This window comes from Mustela nigripes, chromosome 5 (genome assembly GCF_022355385.1).
Source record: "Mustela nigripes isolate SB6536 chromosome 5, MUSNIG.SB6536, whole genome shotgun sequence".
Lineage (NCBI taxonomy): Eukaryota > Metazoa > Chordata > Mammalia > Carnivora > Mustelidae > Mustela > Mustela nigripes.
In genome coordinates this window covers 116,320,837-116,340,982 of record NC_081561.1, presented here as the reverse complement: position 1 = coordinate 116,340,982, position 20,146 = coordinate 116,320,837, and the positions used below count along the sequence as shown (strand labels likewise).

General features: G+C 39.0%; 1 protein-coding gene across 6 annotated transcripts in view; it reads right to left on the bottom strand.

The window, feature by feature from the left end:
• KLHL32 (kelch like family member 32) overlaps positions 1-20,146 on the bottom strand; it is a 252,577-nt gene that overhangs the window by 157,492 nt on the left and 74,939 nt on the right. The gene's annotated exons all lie outside the window — the stretch shown is intronic.

Genomic DNA, 20,146 nt, shown 5'->3' with positions numbered 1-20,146 from the left:
TTGGGGAGGGTATGTGCTTTGGTGAGTGCTGTGAAGTGTGTAACCCTGGTGATTCACAGACCTGTACCCCTGGGGATAAAAATATATGTTTATAAAAAATAAAAAATTAAAAAAAAAAGAAATAGATATCTGAACTCCCAATGATCACTGCAGCATTATTTACAATAGCCAAGATACGAAAACAACCTAAATATTCATTGACAAGTGAATGGATCAAGAAAATGTGGTATGTATGTATATATAGAAAATACAAATGAACCAAAGTTGTATATTTTTTCCTATCTTCTTTCATCCAAAGTACATAATATTTGTAACCTTCTATAGGAGTTCTAGCAATATACTAAAATTTTTTTAGAGTTCTGTGGATACATACAGAAAATGCTGTACTCTACCAGAATAAAGAAATATTTTTTAGAAATTAAAAAAAAGAATCCTCTTTGTTAGCTCAATTTAAAGCTAAAATTTTGATTGTCAGAAGTACACAATTATTGCTCCCTTGTCATTTAAAAATTTTTTTAATCATTGAAAAAATCCTGAAGACATGGGGAGTATGTAATATGTAACATACACAATAATATTTTCTATATTAAATAGTAAACATGTAGAATATTTCACTTTCAGGAATTTACTTAATCATGAATAAATGAAATCTGATATTCCTTTAGCAGCTGTTAGTGGTGAAAGGTCAATAAGGTGTATTTGGTAACTTGGTGAATTAGTGAGTTGATCTGGCTTGCTGTTGGGGCCACTAGAGAGAGTTAAGGTGCTACATGACTGGTTAGGAACACTGGATTTGAAGTCATGTAACCCTTGGTTTGGTGAACCACAGTGATTAAAGGCAAACTTGTAATCAAACTATTCCAGGTTTGACAAGCACGTAACTCCTCTCGGATTCAGTTTTCTTATCTGGAAAATGGGGCCAAAAATTCTATCCACTTCATGAACTTGTTTGAAGATTAAATGACAGTGTATATATATGAAGTATTTGGTAATAGTGCCTGCATACGGCAAGGTCTTAGTGAGACTTATATACTGTAATAACAAGGAAATAGAGTTAAGTTTCTTTTATGTATTCTTTGGTTAAAAGCAATGATATATACTCTCTGAGGATTTTTGTTTTTGTTTTTGTTTTTGAAATCAAGTTTAGCTAAAGATAAAAAAGGGCTATCAGAAAACTGATTTTAATGTAAATGGGTTCTACTTATGCATTTGTGAAAGATCCAAAGTCAAAACCAGATGCATCCAGCTCTTACAGTTAGAAGAACATGAAACCCTTGACCTCAGAGTCCTGAACTCAGGTCCCACACTGGGCATGGAGCCTACTTAAAAAACTAAATCAATAAATTGTCAGAACTAAAAAGCACAAGTCACAATAAAAAAGGACTTCCCATTTGTGTAATTCTGAATTTGCTTCTAGACTTCATATAGCTCCTCTAAACAAAACAAAACACTGGAAGAAATTGCAGTTGTTTTTTTTTCTTCACATCTGTTTTTTATTACATGGTGTTTCAATTTTTAATATTTCCAACACTAATTTCTTTTTTCAGATCTTCCAAGTTGCAATTGCACCAGAAATGGTGACCTGTCAACAACTGCACTGTTGACAGAAATGACTCAAACTGCAGAAGAATTATCTAGGTTAATGAAATGCAAAAAGTTCCTGAGAGACAATACAAACTTCATAGGGTTGTCATTAGGTTGCCCCTAATCCAAGCTGAATGCCCTACTTTCCCACGTCTGTTTGGATCCCAGTTGGAATGAGAGCTAAGAAACAGCTTCTCTTCTGCTCTCTGCCCAAATTCTGTTCCTTTCAAACACTTTCCTAGTGACAGTCCCTCCCAAAATCCCTATGTCTAGCTATAGGACTTATTCCTACTCCCTAGTTTGAGGACTGATCACATCATAAAAACCATCACTGCCATTTCCATAAACACACAACCTTCATTTTGATATCGTATCATATAGTCTTAGAAACTTAATGTTATAAATTTAAAACATGGTAATTTTTAAAAGTTATAAAACCAGTTAAGGAGAAGAAAAAAAGGAAACTATTAAATCAAGGTCTGTATTTTGGGTTTAATAAACTTACAAGGCACCTCAATTAGAAGAAGTCACACTGGATACCAACAAAGTAAGGAAGAACCCAGTCATTTGTCAATGAGTGAAGCTTGTGAGATGTCAAGAGCCTGTGAAACAATGTTAAGAGAGCTTCTAGAGCCCACAGGGAAGGACAAAGCATCCTTTGGTAGCAAAAGAGGTGATGGGACCATGGGTGCTCTCTTCTACCACTGAATGTCCTGAAAAGGTAAACTGTAAGTGCCATGAACTGTAGGTACCATAACTTCCTTACTCACTGTGGTGAGTACTCTTGCTTACTCACTTCCTTACTCACTCACCCCTAGATGCTCACATTTGCTTGCATGCATGCAATATATAGAGATAAATGAATAAATGAATGAATGAATGCATGCATGAATGAACCAACACAGTCTTCAAAAATTCAGATGATGATGCGGCTGTAGGTAATGTTCAGCTGTTGCACACTGTTGTAAACAAAAATAATTAATCTGACATAGGAAAGAATTTTCTGGGTACAAGGTGTTTCAGACAAGTAGCTAAAGTAGCGACAGTTAAAGAGAAGGAATACCCACCATAAGCTAAATACAAATTAGTTCACTTGTAGACATTTAGAAAAAAGTAAGAACATATGGCAATGCCCTCTATCAAGCCACAACATTCTGCCAAAGCACGGGATGAGGTTCTGCTTAGAGATACGGAAGCACTGCACAGATTCGTCCTCGGTTCATGCTGTTTTTGTCTTTTGGAAAGCCTGGGCCAGGCTGAGATTTACAGTTGTCACAGCTCACTCTTGGCTGATAACGTGCTGCCACCACCACAAATCTTTCTAATTGAAAACCCAGTTTGTGAGAACACAGTCCACTTGAAGTGCCAACCACAGAGAGAACTGTCGATTTACAATGTGTCGTGCCTCCTATATTTCACACAGAAATGATGCAAATGAAGTCTTAAAACCACAGTGCATGAATCAAGTTTCTTTGGGTCATGTTAGTTGTCACGCAGTCACAAGATGAACTACAACTCATTTTAGGTTGGTACATGATGCCCCAAAACTGACCAGCGGAAATGCTACTGTGTCTTCAAAGATGAAAACACAGACCTTTTCAAGCACTTGAAGTTGGTAAAATAGGATCTTTTCACCTAGAAACTACACCTAGCTTTGGAGTTGCCCTGGACATGGGCAAGAGGTACAGTGAATTCCATTTTATCCGGAATCCAGATGATTTTATGGATGAAATAACTGCTTTCTGTTCGGGGCACTCAACCCTTATCTTTTATGAGAGAGTTAAACCAAAGTAAGCAAACACGTTTAAGAAAGCTATTGAAAAAAGCAACTTGCAATGATGGCAGCATACCCAGCCTGATCCGCTCCATCTTTCATTAAGACAAGTAACTAGTGTTACTTACTAGTGATGTTTACAGTGGCCATGTCATTACAGAGATCTGAGCTAACTTCTGAATCAACAAAGATTACATTTTGCTCAATTTAGTGTTAATGGTGATTACCTTTCATCGTATTTTGGTTATACCTCCCATATAGAATGGGTGGTAAATCTCACTTAATGAGACTGTTCAATTAACCACAATGGCCCATTTCCTTGGCATTAAGGGGAGAATGTTCCTGACCACAGCTGAACTGGACTATTTACCTTCTTTATTTCACAAATGCAAAAGTAATCCAATCCATCTGGGGAGCTTAATGGCCCACAAGAATAGGAATGTTTGGGTACAGGGGTCTTCCCCCAGGATATTTGTAGCTGTTTTAATTCTTCCTCCAACAGTATAGTAATAGTCTCAGAGAAAAAAAAATATCAGGACAAATGAAAACACCAAATTACATTACTATACCTATAATTAAGCAGCCACATTTAATTATTTCTTAAAATACCAATTTTCCCTCACTTTAACCATATAAAGAAAAATTCACCTTACACGCTAAAAACTGTGAAACATATTGGTTTTCCCCAACATCTTCAAATATGTAACTTGTTTATTCAAAGAATCTAGCTGTATTTCACAGCTTTGCTCTTGGCACAGTTGCTTCTTAAATTAACTACATAGTGATAATGAGCCCTTCAAAACCAGCATGATTACGGCTTATTCTATTTCTCTTTAGAATTCTCCTCCTAGATGTGGCTGTATTTCAACTACTTGAATCTTCTTGGGAATGGAATAGAAAAAGGAGACAGATCAAGGTCTTTTTCATTTAGCTAAAGATATAGTAAATTTGTGAAGGTCAGAAACTGCTGCCCACCATGAACTCAGACTATCCATGAGTGGTATTTATCCTTGTCAATGGTTACATACTCTGGAAGATGGAAAATGGCATCCACACATCTGGTTTTGGCCTTTGGTCATGCTCTTGAATCCTTTGACTTCTGCTCATTCTTGTGGTGCTTCTGTCCCCTTTTTGTCTATGGCTGTATTTCTTTGGTATGGATTTCAAACCTTTACTCCCCACCATGTAAAGAAGTCTGTTCTGTCAGATATTTAGGGATGATGCTTACTCTTCCTTATTGAATAAATTTGATAAGTCGTTACTGAATGAATCTTTTCACAGAGAGACCATTTGTTCTGTCCTCATAGGACACAATCCTGCCTTTCAAGATCAACTAAGGACACACTATCCAAAATCAAACATGAATCTCCTCCACTCAGACAGCCGTCCTAAAACAGAATTTGGGGCCCATGTCAAGAAGTGGCTGAGCCGATGTGATACAGAGTCTGAACAAATCCAGGAAGTTGGCTCTGAAGAAGGAAAGTTTCAGAGGACAGTTATATCAGAAGAGTCTGAAAGCCTGAAGAAAAAAATAAGAGGTGGAGTAACTGAGGAGGCCAAGTGAGGGATTCTGTGTCCCTTTGATAAGCATTTAGGGAAGATTCTGCAAGACTCAGAAGAGGCTCTCATGGTGCTTATCAAAACCACACTGGGCATGTCTTAAGCATCATGGCTAAAAGTCTAGACTCTCTTCTGTCAATGGAATCTTGAAACTAGAAGGTACCTTAGAGATCACCAGTCCCTCACTACTCAGGTGTGGTCCCTGGGCCAGCAGCACTGGCATCATCGGGGAACTTGTTAGAGATGAAGCATTTCAGACACACCTCATACCTACTGGATGGGAGGTGCATGTTAACAAAAGCTCCAGGTGACCCATGTGCACATCACAATTTGAGAGGCACAGCTATGGTCAGTCCTCTGCTCTTTGCAACACTCCTTGCGTATCTGAATATTTAAAGAGATGAGACATCCAATACTTTGCATGAGAATAGGAAGTATTAGTAATACCTCCAGAAAACTGAATCATAATCATGCTTCTGACAAATTTCTCCCCTTTGTCCTCGTAGAATTTCAATAAATTCCCTCTGTTGCTTGAGAGCTTTTATGATGTGTGGTCACAGCTCTTAAGTCTCCCCGTGGAATGAGCACCTAATCCAAATTCTCTGATTTATAAAATGTTAGCACTCCAGGCCAGTGCGAAATCTTGGCATCTGGGTAGAAGACCTGAGTCCAAATCCAAGCAAGGGAGGATCAGTCACTACATCTTGTTGGGTGAGAAGAGAGATTATTACTTGGGAAATAAAAGTTAAAGAAGACTCATGGTTTCAAGAACAAGGCCTCAGGAAGAGAAAATTGTCCTACGTTCTTGGATGGAAGTGGTGTTAGCAGCCTTCAGGTAAATCTGTCATGACATTCTCCTTTCCCCAGTGGCCCTGGATGACTTTATCTGAGTCATCTCTTTCTTAACATATTTGCCTGAAGAGGAATTTCATGTGGCCATCATGGAGCTGCTACTGACACAACCCCCCCCTAGACCTGTTCCTATGGAATGCAAAAACCAGAAGCTTTTAAGGAGTCTCCATATGCCATAAAGGACGACAAGGCACTGGAACCTTGTTGATGCCTAGTCTGCTATCTCTAGCTGCCTGGAGCCTGGTTGAGGGCTGTGAGGCCAAATCCAGACTCAACTGAGAGTGGTCAGGATCTTGTTATGTCTCCTATAGGTCTAAAGAAGGGAGATGGAGCAGAAGCACCAGCCCTGCATCATACAGTATCCATATGTACAAGCATACAACACAACATTTCTGTCTTAGAGTTCATGACATCATCACATAAAATCTCTTACCTCTTGGCTCCAGAAAAGTTTTTGGAAGAATGTTGATAATAATGTGGAATTGCTTTAATTATACTAATCATTCTTCTCTTTAAAAATCCAGGGTAATTAGTGACCACTATTCAGAATTTAATCCAAAATTTCAGGAGCTCTTCTTTTATTTGTAATGTCTTCTTTATATCTGTTTCTTCAGTGTGCTACCATTAAATAAGGTGTGGACAACTACAGATACAGGTACCCAGCCCAGCTGTAGAATCTCTCTCCCACCTTTCATTTTATTCATCCCCATTGGTTTGACAGTTGTAAGTCAGGCAATCCATGCTAGAGCTACTCTCCCATTATTTGGCTATACACAGATGAGGACAGAGACCCAGCTCACACACAGTTTCTTCTAACTTCATTAGTTGCTATGCAACCAATCATTGGAACCTTCCTGATCCAAGACAGAACAGGCCAGTGTACTATGAAGTGTCTCGGTTGTCATACATGTTCAAGTCCACCACTTCTGCAAACACATTGGATGCTGTGTCATACAGGTGACACACAAAGTCTCCATGTCTTACCGAGTAAGAAAAGAAAATAACTTAGAAATAGTCCTCAAGAGTTCTAATACTTCTCAAAAGTAACTGGGTGCCTGGGTGTCTCAGTTGGTTAAGCAGCTGCCTTCAGCTCAGGTCATGATCCCGGGGTCCTGGGATCAAGCCCCGCATCAGGCTCCCTGCTCAGTGGAGAGCCTGCTTCTCTCTCTGCCTGCCTCTCTGTCTATGTGTGCTCTCTGTCAAATAAATAAATAAAATCTTAAAAAAAAAAAGTAACTAACTGAAGAACTTCTTTTAGTCCTATGAAAATTTGTATGTGCATATACATAATTTTTAAAGTGATATGAATGATTTGATATGGAAATCTCAATTATCACTTTGGAGTCACATGCCTCTAAATGAGAAGAATGCTGGTAATTCAATCCTTCAGGAATCCAGGCATGCAGGCCCCAAATCCAGTCAACATCAGATGGGGTAATTAAAAGCAATTGATTCAACAAGCAGCTGGGTCCTCCCCATGTGGACACTTCATTTTGAATCAGTTTTTTATAAAAAATGAACAGAATCAGGGCATATCTATAGATCCCAATAATTCTTTACATCAATTCATCTGATTCACATGATCAGCTGTCTTGCCCCCTTTTAGAAACCATCTGTCTTGACTCAATATTGAATTTCTAAAGGTTTGAAATTTTCATCAGCTTTATTATCCTTCAAACATGCGCTCTTGTTCTTTCAGATGAAGCTAAGGTTGACTATATCACTGTGATTAAATAAGCATGAGTGAAATTGTGATTTTAAATAAAACAGCGTGCAAGCTATAATTTCAAGAGGATAAAAAAGATATGGCAGGCAAAAATGAAATAGTCTTTCAAACACACACTGGCAGCAAATAAAGAGCTTAGCACAATGACGGCATAAAATAAATGATTTTTTAAAAGTTAGCTATTATTTCAAGTTGCAAATATTTTTTCCAGCTTTATAATATTTATATTCAGGAGAAGTGAATCAGTTCAAATGAGGGACTAAAACACAGACCAGAGTTCACCGTGCTTCCACCATAACGAACACACTGCCCTGTCAGCACAATAATATCTGAAATGTTAATGACTTCTCTGGCACTGATGCAAACAATTTTAAAAGGGAATGTGACAATGGTTTTTCAGAGACTCTCAGCTTTCAATTTAAAAAGGAAGTAACGTTGGACCACCACCACCATCAACTGCTACTTCACCTTGAACTGACAAAGGGAATTCTATTTTTAAGGAATGTGTTCAGTTTTAAAAGGAGATTATGAAGCCATTTTAATTGTTTTTAAAATAAATTTTAAAAAACCCTCACACCCTTGGGTGCTCAGGAGGCCCTATCCCACAAGACATCTAAAATCGGCCTCCTCGCCTCTCCCACAACTGCAGTTGCTATACCAGCCAGACGTGTGGCTGCTCCCGGTCAGCCAGGCAGTTCATGCTTATCGAATGTCCACCAAGTGTTAGTCTGTAATAAGCTGTCTATAAAATGTCAGATTGAGTGCTTAATTTGGCTTTGCTGAATGTCAAGGACATCATTAATGGTGTTATTTTTTTCTGGCTAGATTTAAAAGCTATTTCACGAGGCCTCTTCTTGGTGGATATTAACTAAATGACTGCTCATCAGGTACAAGTTGCAGAAAGCCAACAACTACTCCTGGACAACAGCTATGACTTAGGTGAAAAATCGAGAACATTGGCACTGTGGGTGATTTTTGTCATTTTTGACAGTTCCTTGGAGCTATAGTTGTTTGTAGGTTATTTTAAGAAAAGTCAATTGCAGCATGTTAAATCCCTCTTTCTGAACCAGATTCTGGTATTTTTGGAGTTATAAGTTGAGGGGACAAGACCATACACTACCACATTAGGTTCCCAACTAATTAACCAAGGACTCAAAACTTATGAGCAGCCAGGTGTCCAGTCTTCCCTGGCTCCTGATTCCCTAGTGGCTTTGGGTGATATGTTTTATGTAAGACTAGGCCAGCTGGATCTGAGAAAACAGCTAAGGGTCTGTTGGGTCACAAGTCTTTTGGACTAAGTGCTTAAACTCCCCCTTCAGCAGTGCACATTTCCTAAGAACCTAATTAGTTCTATGTTAGAGAGCTGGTACAATCATCACTCTCCTGGCTTTTAATTCGATCTCAGCATCAGCAACGCCATATTCTCATGCATGGGAAGAAACCAGAATTTAGCACTCCATGTCTCTGAGCAACCTTCTGCTTTCCACTCCCACACCAGCAATTATGCAGAGAGATCTGTGTGGATAAAGACAAACAAAATGACAGTTTCAACAAAGATCATTTTTACTTATGTACGTTGAAATGGGTATTGCAGACAAGTTTTATGTTTAGCGCTCTATCTGTGGACCCAGGCATTCTTGTCACTACTATAAATCTGATCCAAACCCCAGAGGGGAAAGGGCTATGGCTTAAGTTCACCAAAGTTTAATAAAAAATGAAATGGTAGCTTTTTGTCTTTACTGGTTTTTTTTTTGTTTTTTGTTTTTTTACTAATATACATAATCCACGAATATAGCCTTCATTAAAAATTAAGTTATCATACATAAAAACTGAAGTCTTATTTTCTGAAAAAGTAGTATTAATGCAAGCCTGAGAAGGGCAAAGGAGCAAGTCATGTGGTTACCTAGATTAATGCAGGGAGATGAAATGGCTGTGCAAAGGCCCTGAAGTGAGAGCTTGACAGGTGTATCTGCAGAATAACAAGGAGGCCATTGTGATTGGAGTGGAGGGAGGCCTGAAGAGGTAGAATCAGGTAAACAAACGAGGTTGGCTGTTACGCTGAGTGAAAGTAGAAGTCATCAGAGGGGGCTGAGCAAAAGTGATATAATCTGACTTGTATCTTCATTAAGATCAGTGGGGCTGCAGTATTGAAATAGATTCCAAGAGATCGAGGATTGAAGGAGAATGATAAAGTAGGAGGATTTTGCAAAACCCCAGGCATAAGAAGACAGTGGCTTCCACCAGCTGGTAGTAGTACAAGTGGTTGGAGTCTGAATAAATTTTGAAAGTAGCACCGTGGGACTTGTTGGCAGTTCGGATGCAAGAGAAAGGAGTCAGGAATTGCAGGGTGGTTTGGGGCCTGCATCAACAGTTGCTATTAACTGAAATGGAGAATACTGTGCAAGGAGCAGATTTGTGGCCGGAAAACGGGAGTTTGATTTGGACACATTAGATTTGGGATACCTCTTTAAAAAAGGTTTATTTAGAAGTGCCTGGGTGGCTCAGTCAGTTAAGCATCTGCCTTCAGCTCAGGTCATGACCCAGGGTCCTAGATTCAAGTCTCACATGGGGCTCCCTACTCAGCGGGGAGTCTGCTTCTCTCTCTCCCTCTGCTGCTCCCCCTGTGTATTTCTCTCTCTCTCCTGCTCTCTGTCAAATAAATAAACAAAATCTTTTTTTAAAAGAATATTTTTAAATTTATTTATTTATTTATTTGAGAGAGAGGGTGAGAGACCATGGTGGGAGGGGCAGCAGGAGAGAAATCCTTAGGCAGACTCCCACTGAGCACACAGCCTAGGTAGACTTTGCTCTCAGAACTCTGTGATCAGGACCTGAGCTCAAGTCAAGAGTCAGAGGCTGACTGAGTTACCCAGGCTTCCCTGTGATACTTCTTAAACATCAAGGTAGAGATGATGGTCATTGGATATACCAATTCTGCATTTTAGGAATAGGTCCAATCTGGAGATAGAAATTTGGGAGCCATCATCTGTGATGATTAATTTTGCCAGTTCGAGCAGATCATGCAGTTCCCTGCTATTTGGTCATACATTATTCTGTGTGTATCCATGAAGGTATCTCTGTGAGAGATTAACATTTGAATGGAGGAGCTGAGTAAAGTGGGTTTCTCTTCCTAATGTTGGTGGGCCTCGTATGATCAGTTAATGGCCTGGGTAGAACAAAAGGCTCACCAACAGAGGATTCTCTTTGCTTGGCTGCCCTCAAATTAGAATGTTGACTTTTTCCTGCCTTTGGCCACACACTCACATTGGCTCTTCCTGGGTCTCAAGCTTGAAGTTTTAGACTGAAACTACTCTATTGGTCCCCCTGAATCTCCAGCTTTCTGATTGCATAGATCTTGGGACTTCTTAGCTTCTAGAGAGTTGCATAAGTCAACTCCTTATAATAAGCTTCTCTCCCTATATATAAGATCCTATTGTCCTCTTCGTTCTGTTCTATGGAGCAGAACGGGATGGAGACTCCTAATACATCATTTTATATAATCACATAGATATGTGTATTACGTGTATGTGTGTGTGTGTGTGTGTGTGTGTGTATAGCCCTGTAAAGCCATGGAACAGTACAAGATTATCATGAAAGCTGGTACAGACAGAAAAGAAGTGCAAAAACTGAATCCTGGCCACTCTAATTTTTAGAAGTTGGGGAAATGGGGCAAAACCAGAAAAGAATATAGAGAAATAGCAGCCAGTAAGTGGAGGAAAACCTGGAAAACCCAAAAGCCCAGTGAAAAAAGTGTTTCAAAAAATAGGAAGTAATCAAGCTGATGATGAGTTTTTAAAAAAGAGGACTGAAAATTGATTATTGGATTTAGCTATATTTAATTTACAATTTTTTATCTATGCTCATAAGTGAGATATGGCTTTTTTTTTTCTTTTGCTGCCCTTGTTTTTTGGCAATAGAATTATGCTAGTCTTATAAGTAAGGGGTGGCTTTCCATTTTCTTTCAGACTTAAAAAAAAAAGTTTATTTAATAAGGGAAACAACTGTTAACTAAAGAGTTGGAAGCATTAACATGTAAAAAACTCTGGGCCCACTGTCCTTCTGAAGAGGCGTGTGGCTACTTTTTGATACTACAGTAATTTCTTAAATTCCCTTGTCTTTTGGTCTAATTTTGTTAATTCCTATTTTTCTAGAAACATAATCTGCCAAGGTATTGAAGTGTATTGGTATAAACTTTCTATGGTAGCTCTAATAATCATTTTTACTTTTTTAAGCCTCTAAATATCAACTTTTTATTTTTTATATCAAAAACCTTGTGCTTCTTATATATGGCCTCTTCCTGTTTTACAATTCTTCAATGCATTTGTACAAATTTTTCCTAAATAATTCATATTTTTCAAAAATAGTTGAAAAAATACTTGATGTTAATTTTTTCTATTTCATGAATACCTCTTTTATCCTTATTTCCTTTCAGCTATTTTATTAGCATTTATTTTATAATTCCAATGTTTGAGTTGTAAATATAGTTCATTATTCTGAGTCTTTCCAATTTTTAAATGGATGCGCCAAAGCTTGGAGAGGACACTGTGATGTGTCACCCAGATCCCTCCTATTTATTTATTTATTTATTTATTTGTCAGAGACAGAGAGGGAGGGAGAGAGAGCGAACACCAGCAGACAGAATGGCAGGCAGAGCCTGAAGGAGAAGCAGACTCCCTGCTGAGCAAGGAGCCCGATGTGGGACTCGATCCCAGGACTCTGGGATCATGACCTGAGCCAAAGGCAGCTGCTTAACCAACTGAGCCACCCAGGCGTCCCTCACCCAGATCCCTCTTTACAGAAGAATTTGTGGTCCAGGCTTCTGGGAAGCTGAGGATGGCCTCCGCCACTGAGAATGCCTTGTCCAAGACCCTTCCCTGGGTAGCCCATAGTTAATGACTAATAGATGCAAGAATATGAAGTCCTGGCCACGTCCATCCATACGGAAGGGCATTTTAGCTCCAGAATTCCCTGTAGAGTCAGCTGAGACTATTGTTGGGCTTAACATCAAAGATCAACTTCTCCTCCTCAACCTTGCTTTCTTCACCTCCCTCTGTGGGTGCTGATTCCAAGTGATCTTCACACTAAACTCTCTGAGAGTCTTCTACCCAGGGAACCCAAACTACAAAAAAGCTACAGTTGTCCTTCTCCAAATCCGTATTAAGAAAAATCCATTAACTGGTACTTAAATATTTTGCTATTTCAACACTCATTTTCCCTTTAAATCGTGAATTGTGCAGAGTGCTTTTAAAAAAAAATCGGGGTGCCTGGGTGGCTCAGTGGGTTAAAGCCTCTGCCTTCGGCTCAGGTCATGATCCCAGGGTCCTGGGATCCAGCCCCACATTGGGCTCTCTGCTCAGCAGAAAGACTGCTTCCTCCTCTCTCTGTGCCTGCCTCTCTGTCTACTTGTGATCTCTGTCTGTCGAATAAATAAATAAAATCTTTAAAATAAAAAATTAAAGTGTATGAGAGATAAGACTATTAACTTTGTTACTGATTCCTGGTTTCCATGAGTTCCTCATGGCCTACTCAGAATGACCTATTTAACTTTTATAACTTTTATAACTTTTATACTTTTTATAACTGTTTCATGTGCATTGAAAATGCATGTGGTCCAGATCCTCTATCTTAATTTTTATTATTATTTTTAATCTACACGATCTGCTAGTTTCAGAGAGAAGAGTATTAAAAATATCCAACCAGAATTGAGGATTTATTGACTTCTTTCTATGATCCTATTATTTTCATATTTTGAAGCTTTATAGTAAGTAGATATAGGCCCATCACTATTGCCTTCTTGATAGATTGTTACTTTGATCAGCACAGAATATCACTTTCTGTTCCTTCTAATTCTGTTTATTTTGAATTCTACTTTGTGTCATACTAATATCATTACACATACTTCATTAGTGTCTGACTAATATATATTTTCTGCAATGTTTCTCTTGTAAACAAAATATACTTAGTTTCATATTTTAAATGAATCTGTGTTTGTGCCTTTGGATGACCTTGAACAATTTATATATATTGTTATTACTAAATTATTTGGTCTAATTTCTGCCAACCCATGTTGTGTTATTTTTCATACTTTTTTTCCCCTCGTTTTTTCCCTTGGATATACGTAGCAATGAAAAATTCTCTTCATTAAACATTAATTACGCTTACTGTAAATTCTCTTCCTGATTGCCTTCAGAGCCATTTTCCACACTGTCATAGTTTCATACATTCCTTGAGTCTGTTGATGATTCTATATGAATTAAGGGGATGTGACATTATAATCTTAGTTTTAGAACAGATAAACCCAAATTCTCATGGCTTCGCTCAATCGTGACACAGTCCAGTGTGCGTATTCCTAGCTGAGCAACCATCCACATTATTTAGTGTCCAGGCTCTTTTCATCTCAGGGCTCTGCTCCGTGAGTTTCTATCTGGCTTGCAGACGAGGAAAAAGACTATGGTGCAGCAACATCTGCTCACAACCACTTTATCCTTCGAATAGCTTACACCTTCTAATCACACGCACCTGGCAAGAACTGGTCATGTGGCCCCACCAAGATGCAAGGGGTGCTGGGAAAGGAAGTCCCTGGATGAGCAGACACTTCCAAGCAACAATTCCAGAAGGGAAGCATAAATCCTTGCGGATTAACTGGCTATCTCTGCCTCATTCCTTTTTCTATGCCTTCCTGAATTATTCGGTTCATCTATCAGTACTTCTACAATAGAAAACTTTGGCCCCTTTGCTGACACAATTCATTTCTCTATGCTCTGTGCTCTTGTTCACCTGGTCCTTGCATGAACCCTAGCCTTCGGTTTTGGGTTTGCCATTATCTGTCCCATTAGCAGCCCCCTCCAGAATGTTATGCTGCCAGCAAATCTTTACCTATAAGCAAGTAGACAAGCTCCTCACCTAATAATGAGGGGATTCCGTCTGGTGGCCTAAGCCTTGGATGAGAACCTGGGGTATCAGAAACCCCCAGTTGGAATTAGCTTTGCCATCTGTCTCTGAGCTCAAGTAAGATCTTTGAGACACAATCAGCTTGACTCTGCTTATTAATCCTCTAAATCGCAAACACATGCGTGGAGTAACCCAAGAAGGCATACACAGGATTCTCTTTCCTTAAAATTAACATCTGTAAAGTGAAATGTTAAATTTGTTCGCCCAGTTCTAGTCATATCCTCTTCAAGAACCAGAAGTCATTCTAACTTGCTCTGACACTGAGTATTCAGTAGAGTAGGAGGCAGATGAGCAAGGGGTAGAGAACCTGGGCTTTGGAGTCCAATAAATAAAATTTGAGCCTTAGGGTTGCAGTAGCTATGTGACCTTGGCCAGGTTACCTCACCTCCCTAGGCCTCAGTTTTCATAAGCACAAGCACAAAATGAAGGTATCTATCTCAGACAACCATTACATACTATCTGGCTTGCAGTAGGCGCTCAATCAGAATTTGTCAAATGAGTCAATGAGCTCTTTTCCTTAACCTTTGGAGTGTCCATGAAGTCATTTCTAATTCTAGATGAAAATTTCTTTCTTTTTTCTATTTCTTGAGAGGGGGAGAGAGGGCAGGGAGGGGCAGAAGGAGAGGTTGAGAGAGAATCTTCAGCAGGCTCCACACCCAGCATAGAGTCCAATGCTGGACTCCACCTCATAACCCTGAGATCATGACCTGAGCCACAACCAAGAGTCAGACATTTAACCAACTGAGCCACCCACGTGCCCCTTCAATGAACATTTCTAATTAATTTCTTTTCACCTTGTAATTCTGTACACTGACATACGAGCACTTCAGTGATTAAGCATTATTTGCCACTCACTTCCTTGTTGTTTTATCCTCTCACATACAGCTCTTATCATTTTACTTGCTTCTTGCCAATTACACCTATTAATCTCTATAGTTTATTTTTCTGTATGTTTTCATAGCCCTTTAATTCCATTTTAAATCTTTTTTGATAGACCACTTACAACAACATACATGATACGATTTCCCCATAAAAAAGCCAACACTCCTATTTATCTAGTATCCAAATACCAGAAAGCATGTTTATTGCTTTTTTCCATGACAACATAAATGAGAACTGAAAATGTATTGCACACACTAAGGCAAGGAAAACACTAAATGGTTTTTGAATCTCGAAGGAGATTAAATTTCAGGGCCCCTGGGTAGCTCAGTCAGTTAACCGTCTGCCTTGGGCTTAGGTCAGGATCCCAGTGTCTGAGATCAAGACCCGGAGGGGCACCTGGGTGGCTCAGTGGGTTAAGCCGCTGCCTTCGGCTCAGGTCATGATCTCAGGGTCCTGGGATCGAGTCCCGCGTCGGGCTCTCTGCTCAGCAGGGAGCCTGCTTCCCTTCCTCTCTCTCTCTCTGCCTGCCTCTCTGCCTACTTGTGATCTCTCTGTCAAATAAATAAATAAAATCTTTAAAAAAAAAAAAAAAAAAAAGACCCCGGGTAGGGCTCCCTGCTCACTGGGGCGTCTGCTTTGTCCTCTCCTTTCTGCCCCTCCCCACCTCATTCTCCTTCTTACTCTATCAAACAAAATCTTTTAAAAAAGAGATTAAATTTCAACAGAATAATTTCAACATACATAATTAATCATATGTCTTTGCTTTACTGTATCAGTAATTCATGCTTTATTATAGGTTAATGTTTTATACTTATTGTATTATATGTATAAAATAATCTAAACATAATGATCTCAAAAGGACATATTTCTTTTTTCAACTAAAATTGTATCTAACTACACCCCAGTCACAATGAAGAATTATATTTAAATTTGCTGCATTAAAAGTACCAAGATGAAAAAAATGAATCTATTTTTATGAGAATTGGCTATGAATACAATTTCATCTATGTTAAGATAGTCAACAGAGTAAAAATGAAAAGACATTTTTCCTATCCAAAAATAATATCTAAAAGCACACATTATTAAAGGTTAATTTAATATTATTGGATTTGGCTGAGAAAAAGAAAAATGTTCCGTTTTTCCATCTTATAAATTATCAACATGCTTCAAAGTCTACTCAATATAAAGCCAAAGTATATATTTATTGTTTAGAGAGAGACTTTCAAGGGAAAAATCAGTGAAAAAAGATAAAAAGTGAAGACAAGAAGGAATGATGGTACAGAGGAAACCAGGAAGACAGAAACATAAAGAAATCCAGAAACAGCCATGCAGAAAGTCACAGAGAGCAACATGGACTGAGACATGCACTCACCACTAGCCGTCATCCAAACCGTGCAGAGAAAAATGAGTGACATGTCCATGTAACAGCTCTACCTTGGGCTCTTTTATGATGCGTGACTGTGGCCTTTGTGCAACTATAAGCAAAATGCCATGTTGCTTCTTGGCACACAATAACCAGGCAATTCACAGACTATTCATTGACTGCCTACTACCCTATGCCTGTTAGGTATGTTGCTGATTTAGGAGTGAATAAGAAAGACAAAAACTTCTGCCCTTATGATGCTGACAAATAGAACTGAGTTTGTCGTTTACAGAATGGAGCTTTCTTTCCTCCACTGTGTAGTAACGTTTTAATTTAATTCCCATGGTCAATCACCTCCTTTGTAACTTAGGTTGTTGGTTTCTGGCAAGGTTAAAAAAGCTACAACCCGAAACACATTTCTCTACACTACAATGTTAATTAGTACAAGAAGAAGCTAGAACGTTCAGTACCACACCCTGGGTTCTGCTTCACCACGGTACCACTCTCCAGACTTTTTACTGATCGTGCAAACATCATTTTCACATTTGGAGGAACAGCCTGAATATTTATGTATTTATAAATTACATAGATATACTGCATACCAATCCTTTATATACAGTATAAAACAAACCCCAAAGCAGAAAAAAATTGACATAAAAATTTACAGGTTGTAAATGCTGCCCCATGTCCCCAGAGCTCATCTGCACTCTCAGGACAACCCAAACCCCCACCTGAGACCACTGCACTGATGCTAATCGTTCAGACTTTTAAACTTCATGACAAATTTGTTAATTAACTCTACCCATTTTGACAATATTGTCCATGACAAAAGGGGACTAATTCAGTAATTCATAGCAAGTTGCAATGTTGGCTTGATCCCCACAGTTTGCAACTTCCTTTGCCTCAGTGGGGGATAAACAGTTCAACTCTGGGCACACTAAAAAATGGATATAAATTCTGATTGAAGGTATTTGTGGAACATATAACAAAAGATTGAATAACTTCATTTTCTAAAAGATTTTATTTATTTATTTACTTACTTACTTACTTACTTTAGAGAGAGAGAGCATGAATGAGGGGAGCAGAGGGAAAGGGTCAAACAGACTCCTCACTGAGCATGGAGCCCAATGAGGGGCTCAATCCCAGGATCCGTGAGATCATGACCTGAGCCGAAACCAAGTGTCAGATGCTTAACCAACAGAACCACCCAGGTATCTCTGAATAACTTCTTACTAAACACTGTTTGTTTGTTTATTTATTTATTTATTTATTTATTTTTAAAAAAGATTTTATTTATTTATTTGAGAGAGAGACAGGGAGAGAGAGCATGAGTGAGGAGAAGGGCAGAGAGAGAAGCAGACTCCCCGTGGAGCTGGGAACCCGATGCGGGACTCGATCCCGGGACTCCGAGATCATGACCTGAGCCGAAGGCAGTTGTCCAACTAACTGAGCCACCTAGGCGTCCCTAAACACTGTTTATTAAATATTATTTTATCCTTCCACAGAATCAAAAGACTTCTCTGGGTCTCTCAACGTTAAGCCTAATACACATGGACATGTATGCATGTGCACATATCAGGAATTTTCTTATCAAGAACAAAAATACTACTGGGCACTGGAATACCTATTTTGGGGCACCCGGGTGTCTCAGTTGGTTCAGCGTCTGTCTTTAGCTCAGGTCATGATGCCAGGGTCCTGCGATGGAGCCCGCTTCTCTATCTCCCTCTGCTTAGCCCCCTGCTTGTGCTTTCTCTCACTCTCCGTCAAATAAATAAATAAAATCTTTTTTTTAAAACATACCTATTTGGGGTGCCTGGGTGACTCAGTGGGTTAAGCTGCTGCCTTCAGCTCAGGTCATGATCTTGGGGTCCTGGGATCGAGTCCCACATCAGGCTCTCTGCTCAGCAGGGAGCCTGCTTCCCTTCCTCTCTCTCTGCCTGCCTTTCTGCCTACTTGTGATCTCTCTCTGTCAAATGCATAAATAAAATCTTTTAAAAAAATTAAAAAGTAAAAAAAACCTATTTGTATTCTTTTCTTATCACTGCTATTTACATTTTTGTAGCACATTCTTTTAATATATTGGAGCAGACAGTATTACACCCTTTGAAAAACAAAGAAACCCACCACAAAAACAAAGTAATTTTACTAAGATAATGTGACAAGTTAACAATAGCAAGAAGATTATAACAACGAATCACCTAACACTAGCTCAGGTGTGTTTTCCTGATACCACACCACAGTGAGATCCTGGCTTTTGAAATCTTCTTTTACTGAAATGCACAACATCACAGATATTTTCCTCAGAAAGTGCCATGAATGTTATTCCCCGCAAGAAAATGTAAAGTTTATTTTAAGAGCACTTACTATATTTCATTTATTTAAAGGCTAGGGGGTTAAGTACCTTTTTCTCACAAAAATCACACCTCATGGGGTTTCCGCTGTTGAAAGTTACAGAACTCACTAGCCACACACCATTAGAGGACACCATGATCTCCTACTATTTATAAGGCATTAACTATAACAATAATTAAGTTTTCTACACTAATACATCAAATCCATCTGACTCTTCTGCCATTTTGTTTTGAGATAAAGGAAGCCAATTCCTTCTTATACAATGGTTCCTACATATAGTTTAATTGCTCTTCAAATCTGAGAACTAAAATCAGGTCTTATTTCCCAACAGGATCAGGGAGCATCTAGGAGATCAGGGTGACAGAAATGATGGTGAGCAAAACCACATGTGAAAATTCACAAAAACAAAACAAAACAAAAACCAATGAACAAAAACAAAACAAAACACAATAAAACATCAAGGAAAACTCCTTTAGCTAGTTACCATTAAGATTCTTATGTTAGTCTCCTATTGTTGCTATGATAAATTACCACCGAGTTAATAGCTTAAAACAACACAAATCCTTTATCTTACAAATCCTTTATCTTTGCTGGGCTAAAATCAAGGTGTCAACAGGCTCTGTTCCTTGTGGAAGCTCCAGAAGATTCTGTCTCCTCATGAAGTCTAGCCTCTATGGGCTATGGCATCACTTGGCTCATAACCCCTGCCTTCGAAGCCAGCAATCATGTCGCTTCAATCTCTGCTTCCATTGTCACATCTCCACTGACTCCTGTGAATCTATCAATCTCCTAGGAGCCCTCATGATTACATGGGGCCCATGTGTATAATCCCAGAGAACTTCCCACCTCAAGGTCCTTCAGGTGCACATCTGCAAAGACCCTGTTCCACATAAAGGAATGTTCATAAGCTCCTGGGATTAGGAGGCTATTCAGGGCTATTGTTCTGCTGACCATAATGCTCACAGATAACGGCAACCTTAAACAAAAAGTTCTCTGAGGTCCACAGAGCTTAGCGTCATGGAAAATTTAGGGGGTTTGGAGGCATGTGGACTTAGGCTAGGATTTGGACTCTGGCACGGAGCAGTTCAGCAATCTTAAATTA